Genomic DNA, 10,165 nt, shown 5'->3' with positions numbered 1-10,165 from the left:
CTCTCTTAACTAATTTTTTAAGTTTGTGCTTTTAGCCAAACTCTGTTTCATACTTTTTTTCATTTATTGTGGCTCCAATATATATATGCATTGTTATTTTGCAGCTTTAGTAGTTTTGTTTTACAAGCAATTGGCAATTGAATGTTTCATGCGGCTCCTTTCCTTACCAAGCTTTACTTCTTACTTCTTATGTAAACTTTTGCTTAGCATGCAATGCTTTATCTTTCTTTGCTAGTACTTGCATTTTTACTTGGTCTTTTGCTTATTGACTTTTGGTATGAGTGGCCTTCAAGCTTTCTTTCTTGTAAATTATCATTACTCATGATATGTGATTCAAAATTGTCTTGGCTATGACCTACTTGGGATAAAGATTGATGTGGTCATCCTTCTCACATAGATGGTGGTGGAGGTTTGCGATATAAACTTTTGTACTATTCCTACAAAGATTTCAATTCTAAGATGGCGAGGTGGCTTTGGTTTTCGGAGAGTTTTATATGAATCTTGTATGAGATGTTTCTAACAATAAGTACTATTTGCAGCAGTGCTTATCCTAGTACTTTTGTGACCCAAACAAAAATGATTATAAGATTCAATATATTAGACCACCAAAAATCTTGTCAATTGCTAGTGTACCCCAAAAGCTTCTCAATATGAGAATCATATTTCTCTTGAGAATCAAGTACATGTAGAGAAAGAAATAAAGCTTCTTGCTCCCTCCCTAGAGATTGTTTTGATTAATGGTGGAATGAAATGCCAATTTTGTGAACTTATCAACAACCACAACAATAATATAGTACAGACCTTGAAGACAATAAATGTCTCAATTTCTTGTGTCTTGGTCACAACAAGCCTCCAAATTTGATGGACTAGTGTATTTTGCCCAAACAAGCCATTTCTTATGGTTCATTTCGTATAAATAAGAGTGGGGATTTTTGTAGGACATGAGATAAAATTCTCCATTAACTTCAATGGACTGGTGGTCAAAGCATATGGTTACTTTTGCCTCACTATTTTTTCATAAGAAAGTGAATGGGGTATAGGAGTGTCTCTTTGTTTGGTAGTTTAAGGGAATGCTTAAAGCTTAAGCCAAGTTTGACCAAGTCTAAAAGAGAGGGCAAAAAGATCTATGCTGAGATTTTTTTAAAAATCATTTTCATTTTCTGCGTTTGAAAATAGTCTATTTAGTAACCCAAAAGAGAGGTGGGTAAATGAATTTTAAAATGTCTTTTTCCTACCCCTCTTCTCTTTCTGGCATATAAAACTCTCTCTTTCACTTAGATCTCATTAAAGGAGGCACTTTTCCCCCCCCCCCCCCCCCCCCCCCCCGACAGAAAAGTAGATTTTGAATATTCTCTCATTGCATCCTCTCTAAAATGTGAGCCAAAACTCTCTCTCTCCCCCTCCCTCTTTTCTCTCTTGTCACTTTTTCCTCTCAATCATTAAGGAAACATTCTTTGCTTCCTACTTGTGATGTAGTGCAGATTCTCCAAGGTCACATATCTGCTCTCTCTCCCGCTTTCTCTTCTTTTATTGTCTTGTCTTTCTATCTCCCTCTCTCCCCCCCTCTCTCTCCTTGTCTCTCTTGCTCCTCCCACTCTAGCTCCAGTTGAGAGCAATGAAAAACTCCATTACCTCTGTATGCAACAACATTTCTCTCTCTACACTCATGATCAACAATTTGAATTCAAAGGAGGAGATTGAGCTGCCCTCTCTCTCTTTCTTCTTTCCAACAAAAACCTTTTCTCCGATCTCTGAGTACTCTCCACCTCTTTCCTCCATAGCCAGCTTCACCTGCTTGTAGCATTCACCATTACATGTTCTCTCTCTAATTTGCTTGATTAGCTAACACAAATGTCATTCAATCCCCCACCACTCCAAGACAAAACGATATCGATCAAACATTGATTTAGAGCACGAGTACACTACTATACGACTTGGCACAAGGCATAATAACTAATATCTATTCTCCTAAATGATTTTATCATGTTAAACTGATCATTTAATAGGTGAAAGTACTAGGGGAGAAAAAGCTAGAATATTGGTAAGGCTAGCAGACTGGTCACAATAGGGATCCAAAGGGGGGCCATCTGCAAAAGAGAAATGTGCATGAATGGTGCTTCAAAGACCTTAGGGTTTAGCCCATTACGACTTCCAAAATGCTAAGGCTCCAAGATTCAAAGCTAAAGTCCAAATGGTCAAGCTTAACAAAATTGGATGCTTTTGTGAAGACCATAAAGTCTTCACATATCCCTAGATGGGAGGGGGCGAGCCCTAAAGGGAGGGTAAGAGAGAGAAGAGGTCAGAGAGTGCGCACACACACACTCAATGCTTTCCTTTACACAAAGGGCATAGTGGACACATGTCAGGTTCCTAGCCGAGTTGTCCCCAAACTTGCAGGGATTTAATATTTACATGATCACGTGAAATTTCTTGTGATCAGAATGTTTATTATCACATTCACATATTCACAATTAACGTGATCACAAAAAAACCGATAAGTGGTGATGTGGCAACCCACCAAAACCCCGTCCAGGTATGTGTTTTTCTCTATGGGCCCATCAAAAAACTATATTAATGCTAAATCGAGCTAACCAATAAATGAAACAACCCCAGTGGTGTATTGAATTGGACAATTTCTATAAGTTAAAGGAAAGTCACGTGAATATTTAACGCGATCACATATTTTGAAATGTGATCACTCAGCATTATTGATGTGATCACATATTTGTGATTACGTTACTGAAATCTGTGCCCCAAAGTGCATTCAAATCCTATTGGATGTCCATAGATGTGGGCCAATGAGAATAAAGCTAGAGTAAATTTAGTTTAATTCATTTAAAAACACTTGATAAAAGAACGAATGAAAATTTAGTCTCCTAAAAGATTACCGGACAACCTTCCAAGGGGTTCAATGGGAATTAAGCAACCCAATGGCTTGCTTAATTCCTATTGGTCAGAAGGGTAAAAGGTCCAATGGGGATTCAAATGTAATATTTGAATTAGCTAAGCTCTCACTAAAGGAGAAAGACGGACACTTGTCACAAGGCTATTGTTTATGCCTCTTATTTCCTATTGGCTAAGCTTGGAATGATCCCATGAGGGGCCAACAAGAGGAAATAGCAAGAGGGGTCGACCAAGAGAGAGAGGGGACTGATTTTTGTAAGTCATTCTACACACACAAGCTCATGTGTAAAGTAAAGAAGACTATCTCCTTTTCAAGATTTAACGGAAAGCTCATCATCTACTCCAAGCTTGTAAGAATGGAGGCCTACACCACCAACTCTTGGCTTTGTATGCAAATCCAACGAAGAGCCAAGCTCCAATGCATGCTCATCTCCTCTACCATGCTAATTACTAAGCTATGCTAAGCTATTAAGAGTGATTATGTGAGTGGAAATACTGTAAGCAAAGTTTTCGATCAATTCTAAGATGATGAGGTGGCTTTGGTTTTTGGAGAGTTTTATATGAATCTTGTATGAGATGTTTCTAACAATAAATACTATTTGTGGCACTGGTTATCCTAGTACTTTTGTGACCCAAATAAAATGCTTATAAGATTCAATATATTAGACACCAAAGATCTTGTCAGTTGCTAGTGTACCCCAAAAGCTTCTCAATATGAGAATCATATTTCTCTAAGGTATTTGGAGATCCATGTAGAGAAAGAAAGAAAGCTTGTTGCTCCCTCCCTCAAAATTGTTTTGATTGGTGGAATGAAATGCCAATTTTGTGAACTTTTCAACAACCACAACGATAACGTAGTACAGACCTTGAAGATGATAAATGTGTGGTGAAATGTATTGAGACTACTAACCATGGATAAGAAAAGTCAGCCTGGCTAGTAACCTAATAGGACATAAAAGTTTCCTTTCAAGGTTTTGAAAAAAAATATAAACCATAGTAGATCCAATCATTTTGAAAAATCCTTTGATGAGCTTATAGTTCAAAGGATACTATACATGATAAAAATGAAACATTTGTATGCCTTGGTCACAACAAGCCTCCAAAGTTGATGGACTAGTACTAGCATTTTGCCCAGAACACCCATTTCTTAAGAATCATTGCATATAGATAAGAGTGGGGATTTTTGTAGGACATGAGATATAATTCTCCATTAACTTCAATGGGTTGGTGATCAAAACATATGGTTACTTTTGCCTCACTATTTTTTCATTAGAAAGTGAATGGGCTATAGGAGGGCCTCTTTGTTTGGCAGTTTAAGAGAATGCTTAAAGCTTAAGCCAAGTTTGACCAAGCATAAAAGAGAGGGCAAAAATGCTTATGTTGAGCATTTGGATGTGAATGGGGTATATGAAGACCTCTTTATTTAGCAGTTTAAGGGAATGTTTAAAGCTTAAGCCAAGTTTGACCAAGCCTAAAAGAGAGGGAAAAAGGCCTATGCTGAGATTTAAGAAAAGCTATTTCTATATTTTGACTTTGAAAATAGTTTATTGAGTAACCCAAAAGAGAGGTGAGTATATGAATTTTAAAATATCCTTTCCCACCCCTAATCTCTCTCTAACATATAAAACACTCTCTCTCACTTAAAACTCATTAAAGGAGGCACTTTTCAATCCCCCTTCCAAAAAAGAAAATTTTTTACATTCTCTCACTGCATTCTCTCTCTAAAATGTGAGCCAAATCTCTCTCTCTCTTTTCTCTCCCTTTTCTCTCTTATCACTTCTCCTCCCAATCATTAAGGAACATTCTTGGCTACATCTTTCTGAGAGAGTGTAGATTCTCCAAGATTGCAAATATGTCCTCTCTCCCACTCTGTCTTCCTTTATTGTATTTCTATTTCTCTCTCTCTCTCTCTCTCTCTCTCTCTCTCTCTCTCTCTCTCTCTCTCATGCTTCTCCCACTCCAGCTCCAGCTCAGAGCAATAGAAAACTCCATTACCTCTGTGTGTAGTAGTATTTCTCTCTCTACACCATGATCAACAAATTGAATTCAAAGGAGATTGAGTTGCACTCCCTGTCTTTCTTTTGTCCAAAACATAATCCGTTTCTCCTATCTCTAAATACTCTCCACTTCTTTCCTCCATAGCCACCTTCAGCTACTTGTAGCAATCACCATTACACATTCTCTCTAATTTGCTTGATTAAATAACACAAATGTCATTCAATCCCTACCACTGCAAGACATTACTAACAAATCAAAAAGATATTTGTTTAAATGCTGATTTAGAGAAGGAGTACGCTATTGTGCGACTTGGCACAGATAATCTCAATGTTGGATGTCAGCTATGGAACCTTGTGTTGGAATTAGGGTTGCAGAGAGACACACACAGCTTGGAGAAGACGAAGGAAGCTCAAGGCACACAATAGAGAGTGTATTACTTAGTGTGCAATGGAAAGATAGATAGCCCTAGAGTGATGGGCGTATATACAATGCACGGGGGGGAAAACCTCCTAAAGAGGGAAAAAATGCCCCGACGGTCCTAGTGTGTTCACACACATCACTACCACATGTATATGGTAACAAATCCCCCCTAGAGTGATGCGGTGAACGAGAGCTGGCACATGAGTAAAGGGAAGTTCCATGCCCTGAGGACATGATCAGTCCACAAAGGGGAGTAAGCCCAAAGCTTTGCAGAAAGCTTCAAGCTTCTCACGAGACAATGCATTTGTGAAAAGATCTGCAAGGTTGTCCTGTGTTGGCACATAAGCCAAGCTGATCTCTCCTACTGAGAGCCTCTCCCTGACATAGTGGTAATGCACCTCAATGTGCTTTGTGCGAGCATGAAAACCTGGGTTCCTCACAACTGCCAATGTGCTCTGACTCTCAGTGTAGATAGTGTTGGAAGTGTCCTGTCCAACACCCAAATCTGCCATAAGGCGTCTGAGCCATACACACTCAACTGTAGCTGTAAAGACTGCCCTGTATTCAGCCTCACAACTCAAAGTGGCCACAATAGGTTGCTTCTTGCTCAACCATGATATACATGAACTGCCAAGCATGAAACAAAAACCACTTGTGGACACTGCGTGTCAAAACAACCAGCCCAATTTGAGTCCGAAAACGCATGTAAGTCTGGCGGCAATGATCCCCCTTGGGATAAAACAATCCAAGATGTAAAGTGCCACTAAGGTAGCGGAAAATCCTCTTGACATCCTGCCAATGCTTAGACCCTGGGCTATGTATAAATCTGTTGACGTGTGAGACTGCAAATTGAATATCTGGCCTCGTTTTGCATACATAAATGAGGCAGCCAACAGCAGTTTGGTAAAGAGTGTCATCAACAGGATCACGAACATCATGTAGACTCAACTTCAAACCTGTTTCCATGGGAGTGGCAATAGGTGTTGGGGTATAAATCCCAATGTGATCGCCCAGGTAAGTGGGCGGGCCGCCAGCTATGTACACATATTCTTTTGTAAAAACCTAATAAGAACTCACTATGCTCTACACATTACAGTACAGCGCGCGAGTTCACCATATTGTCATGCTCTTCTTCTCGCACTCTCTCTCGCGTCGCACTACCGCTCGTACTCCTTCAACTGGTATCAGTGCTCAGATCGAGGCTCGGGGAAGCACTGCAGGAGGCTAGAGTCACCAACTCAAATTGGAGTGAAATTCGACAGGCGAAGACACGGCCCCAAATCTCGTGTCAGAATTTTATTCTGAGGTCATCTCGGCCACCGTTCGGCTTCGACAAAGGTCTGCGCAAGCCATTTTCGACTACGTGGTCTCGACGGGTGCAGATCCGACTCTGCAAATTTGGGGTTTTCGGCCTACGACTGCAGGTGTTGAGGATATCGACACTCCCAGAGTGTTGATTTGTGGTTGTCTACACATCGAAGGATGGCTCACAGTTCTTGGAGGCGTGTCACATACGACACGGGCGCATCTACACACAGACTTTAGATGCGCCCGTGTCACATACGACACGGGCGCATCTACACATACACTGTAGGCGACATCCACTAGTTCATCAGGTAGCTTGTGTTTGCTGCTTGATATTCCAGATTTCATCCTGACATTGCAGGTACTTCCACATGGGATGTATTGTCAGAGATGATGTATGTCTGTTGAGGGTTTGCTGGCTGTGAGTCACGGAGCAAACAACCGCCGCAGCGGTTACAACATACAGTGGGAAATTTGTGGATGTATGACTTTGTGGGAAGTCTATGTACTGTCAGATTTATTGCAGCCTTTATTGAGGGTCGAGTGAGGTTTTATTGAGCTAGGGGATTCTCGAATGTTGAGATCCTTTCGGTGATATAGGTCTTGGAGCGATCCCTCGAGCACCCTTAGATAGGTAGCTAGGATGTATTGACTGTGAGTTAGACAGTTGGGATTGCATCTTTGCTTTACTGCTGTTGAGGCATTGTCGGAGTCTATGGTTATAGGACAGTGACAGGACAGTGAGAGACAGTACAGGTGCAGGACAGGTTTACCCGCAGCTTACAGTGTCAGAGAGACAATGTTTTTAGAGGTGTTTTTTGGTCTGTTTTTAGTACACCAGAGCCATTTTACAAAGGAGACTCTGCCAAAATTTCTGTAGAATCTGAAGCTTTCTTGGTTCATTTGACAGGTTGATATTGGTTCAGAGGTCAGTTTACAGGGGAAACTCTGCCGAATTTTTCCTAGAAAAGTAAACTACTGTGAAGCGTAGCTATGGCTGGATCACAGGACACTACTCTTTACAATATCAAGAGGCTGGATGGAACCAATTTCCCATTGTGGAAGAAGCAGATTGGGCACGTGTTGGTACAAAAGAAGTAGATAAAACCTATAAAGCTCAAGGGGATAAAACCAGAAGATATGGACGAAGATGAATGGAGCGAAATGGATGAATTGGCACTTTCTACCATTATGCTGACTTTGGCAGAAAGCGTTTACTTCAATGTAGCAGACGAAATGTCGGCTTATCAAGCATGGTTAAAGCTGAGTGATCTTTATGAGAAACAGAGTGCAGCTTCACAGGTATACTGGCTTAAGAAGCTTGTTGACTTGAAGATGAAAGAAGGGACACCTATGTCAAATCATTTGAATGAATTCAACAGAATCTATAGTCAGTTGTCAGCTCAAGGTGTCAAGTTTGATGAACCTGTTAAAGCTATGTTCCTGTTGATCACATTTCCGGAAAGTTGGGACACTTTTCGCACAGCTTTGAGTAATTCTGCACCTCCAGATGGTTTGAACATAGCAGGTGTAGAAGGAAGTCTGCTTACTGAAGAAACCAATAGAAAGACAATGGACAAAGGCAAAGGAACAGCCTTAGTTGTTAGGGGAAGGACCAAAGAAAAGTACAAAGGTGGAAAGAGGAATCAGTCTCGTAGCAAGTCCCGCAGTGCTAAAGGCAAGAGTGACATAGAATGCTACCATTGTGGCAAGAAGGGTCACATGAAAAGAGACTGCAGAGAATGGAAAACAGAAAAAGGCAAAGAGAAAGCTGAAGACCATAGTGAGAAGAACAAGTCCTCAGTGAATATTCAAGAAATAAATGTGACAAACACTGTTGCAGAGGATGACAGTCTAGTGTCAGGAGACATCTACTTCTTGAAGAATACAATGGACTCAGCTCTTCTTACAGCATCTGATGGAAATGCAATGAGTGACTGGATTATAGACTCAGGGGCATCACTTCATGTGTCTCCAAACAAGGAGTGGTTTACCTCTTATGTGACCACTAAAGATCATGTTCAGCTAGGCAATGGGCAGACATGTGAGATCTTAGGTGTTGGAGATGTTCAATTGAAGTTTCAGAATGGCTCTTCTTTCACACTGAAGAATGTGAGACATGTTCCCGCAATTACAAAGAGCTTGATCAGCACAGGTTTACTTGATGATGCTGGCTACGTCACCACTTTTGGACAGAACATGTGGAAGATATCCAAGGGTTCTATGACAGTAGCACATGGAGTAAAGTCTGGAGGACTTTACATGATTTATGTATCAAATGTCTCTAAAAATCTAATCAATGTAACCGAGCAGCCGAACGTTTCTTTGTGGCATAGCCGGTTAGGACATATGTCCAAGAAGGGAATGGAGATCTTGTCTCGTTCTGGTTATTTGCCTGGCTTTTCATTTAATGATTTTGAATTCTGTGAACATTTTCTGTATGGTAAGAAAACACAGCAGCCACATAAGCATAGAAGCAGTAGAAGAGATACACAGTTGGCACTTGTTCATAGTGCCAACTGTGTATCTCTTGTTCATAGTGATTTGTGTGGACCTATGCCTAACCTATCTCTAGGGGGAGCTTCTTACTTTATGACATTTATAGATGATTACTCGAGGAAAGTATGGGTTTACTTTCTCAAGCACAAGGATGAAGCGTTTAGTGTTTTCAAAACGTTTGTGACACTTGTGGAGAATCAGAGTGGCAAGAAGCTTAAATGCTTACCCACTGACAATGGTGGAGAGTATGTTTCAAAGGCCTTTCAGGACTTTTGTGAGTCAAAAGGTATAAAACTTGAACTTACTGCTCCTTACAATCCTCCTCAAAATGGTGTTGCTAAGAGGATGAATAGGACCATACAAGAGAAGGTCAGAAGTATGTTGTCTAATGCATAGCTGCCAAATGGGTTTTGGGCTGAAGCTGTATCAACAGCTATTCATCTTATAAATAGATCTCCTAGCAAGGTTTTGCAGAAGGATTCAGTGCCAGAGATGGTATGGTCAGGCAAAATGCCCTCATACAAGCATCTCAGAGTCTTTGGCTGTGAGGCATATACTCACGTTCCAAAGGAATTTAGGAACAAACTTGAGCCAAAGAGTAGAAAGTGCATCTTTCTAGGCTATGGTAATTCTGTTGAGATGGGGTATAGACTTTGGATCCCGAATCCAGAAAGGTTGTCCGCAGCAATGATGTTCACTTTAATGAATCCAAATATCATTCTAAACCCGAGAGGGTTGAGGAGATTAGAAGAGTTTTCTTCCAAGAAGATGGACCTGCACGTACAAGACAAAATGTCAGGGCTCAAGAGGAGCAAGGACAGGATAGAGTGGAACCATAGGTTGTGGCTGAGCCTGAGCCACCTATTGTGCGTAGATCTGGTTGTGCCACGCGACCTCCTGATAGGTTTGTTCCATCTATGAACTATGTCATGTTGACTGATTGCAATGAGCCTTCATGTTACAAGGAAGCAGTGCAAACGAAGGACTCCAGGAATTGGCAATTGGCCATGCAGTCAGAGATGACAGCTCTGCATAAAAA

Source organism: Adiantum capillus-veneris, chromosome 27 (genome assembly GCF_014529385.1).
Source record: "Adiantum capillus-veneris isolate H3 chromosome 27, ASM1452938v2, whole genome shotgun sequence".
Classification (NCBI taxonomy): domain Eukaryota; kingdom Viridiplantae; phylum Streptophyta; class Polypodiopsida; order Polypodiales; family Pteridaceae; genus Adiantum; species Adiantum capillus-veneris.
This window is presented reverse-complemented; position numbering follows the sequence as displayed.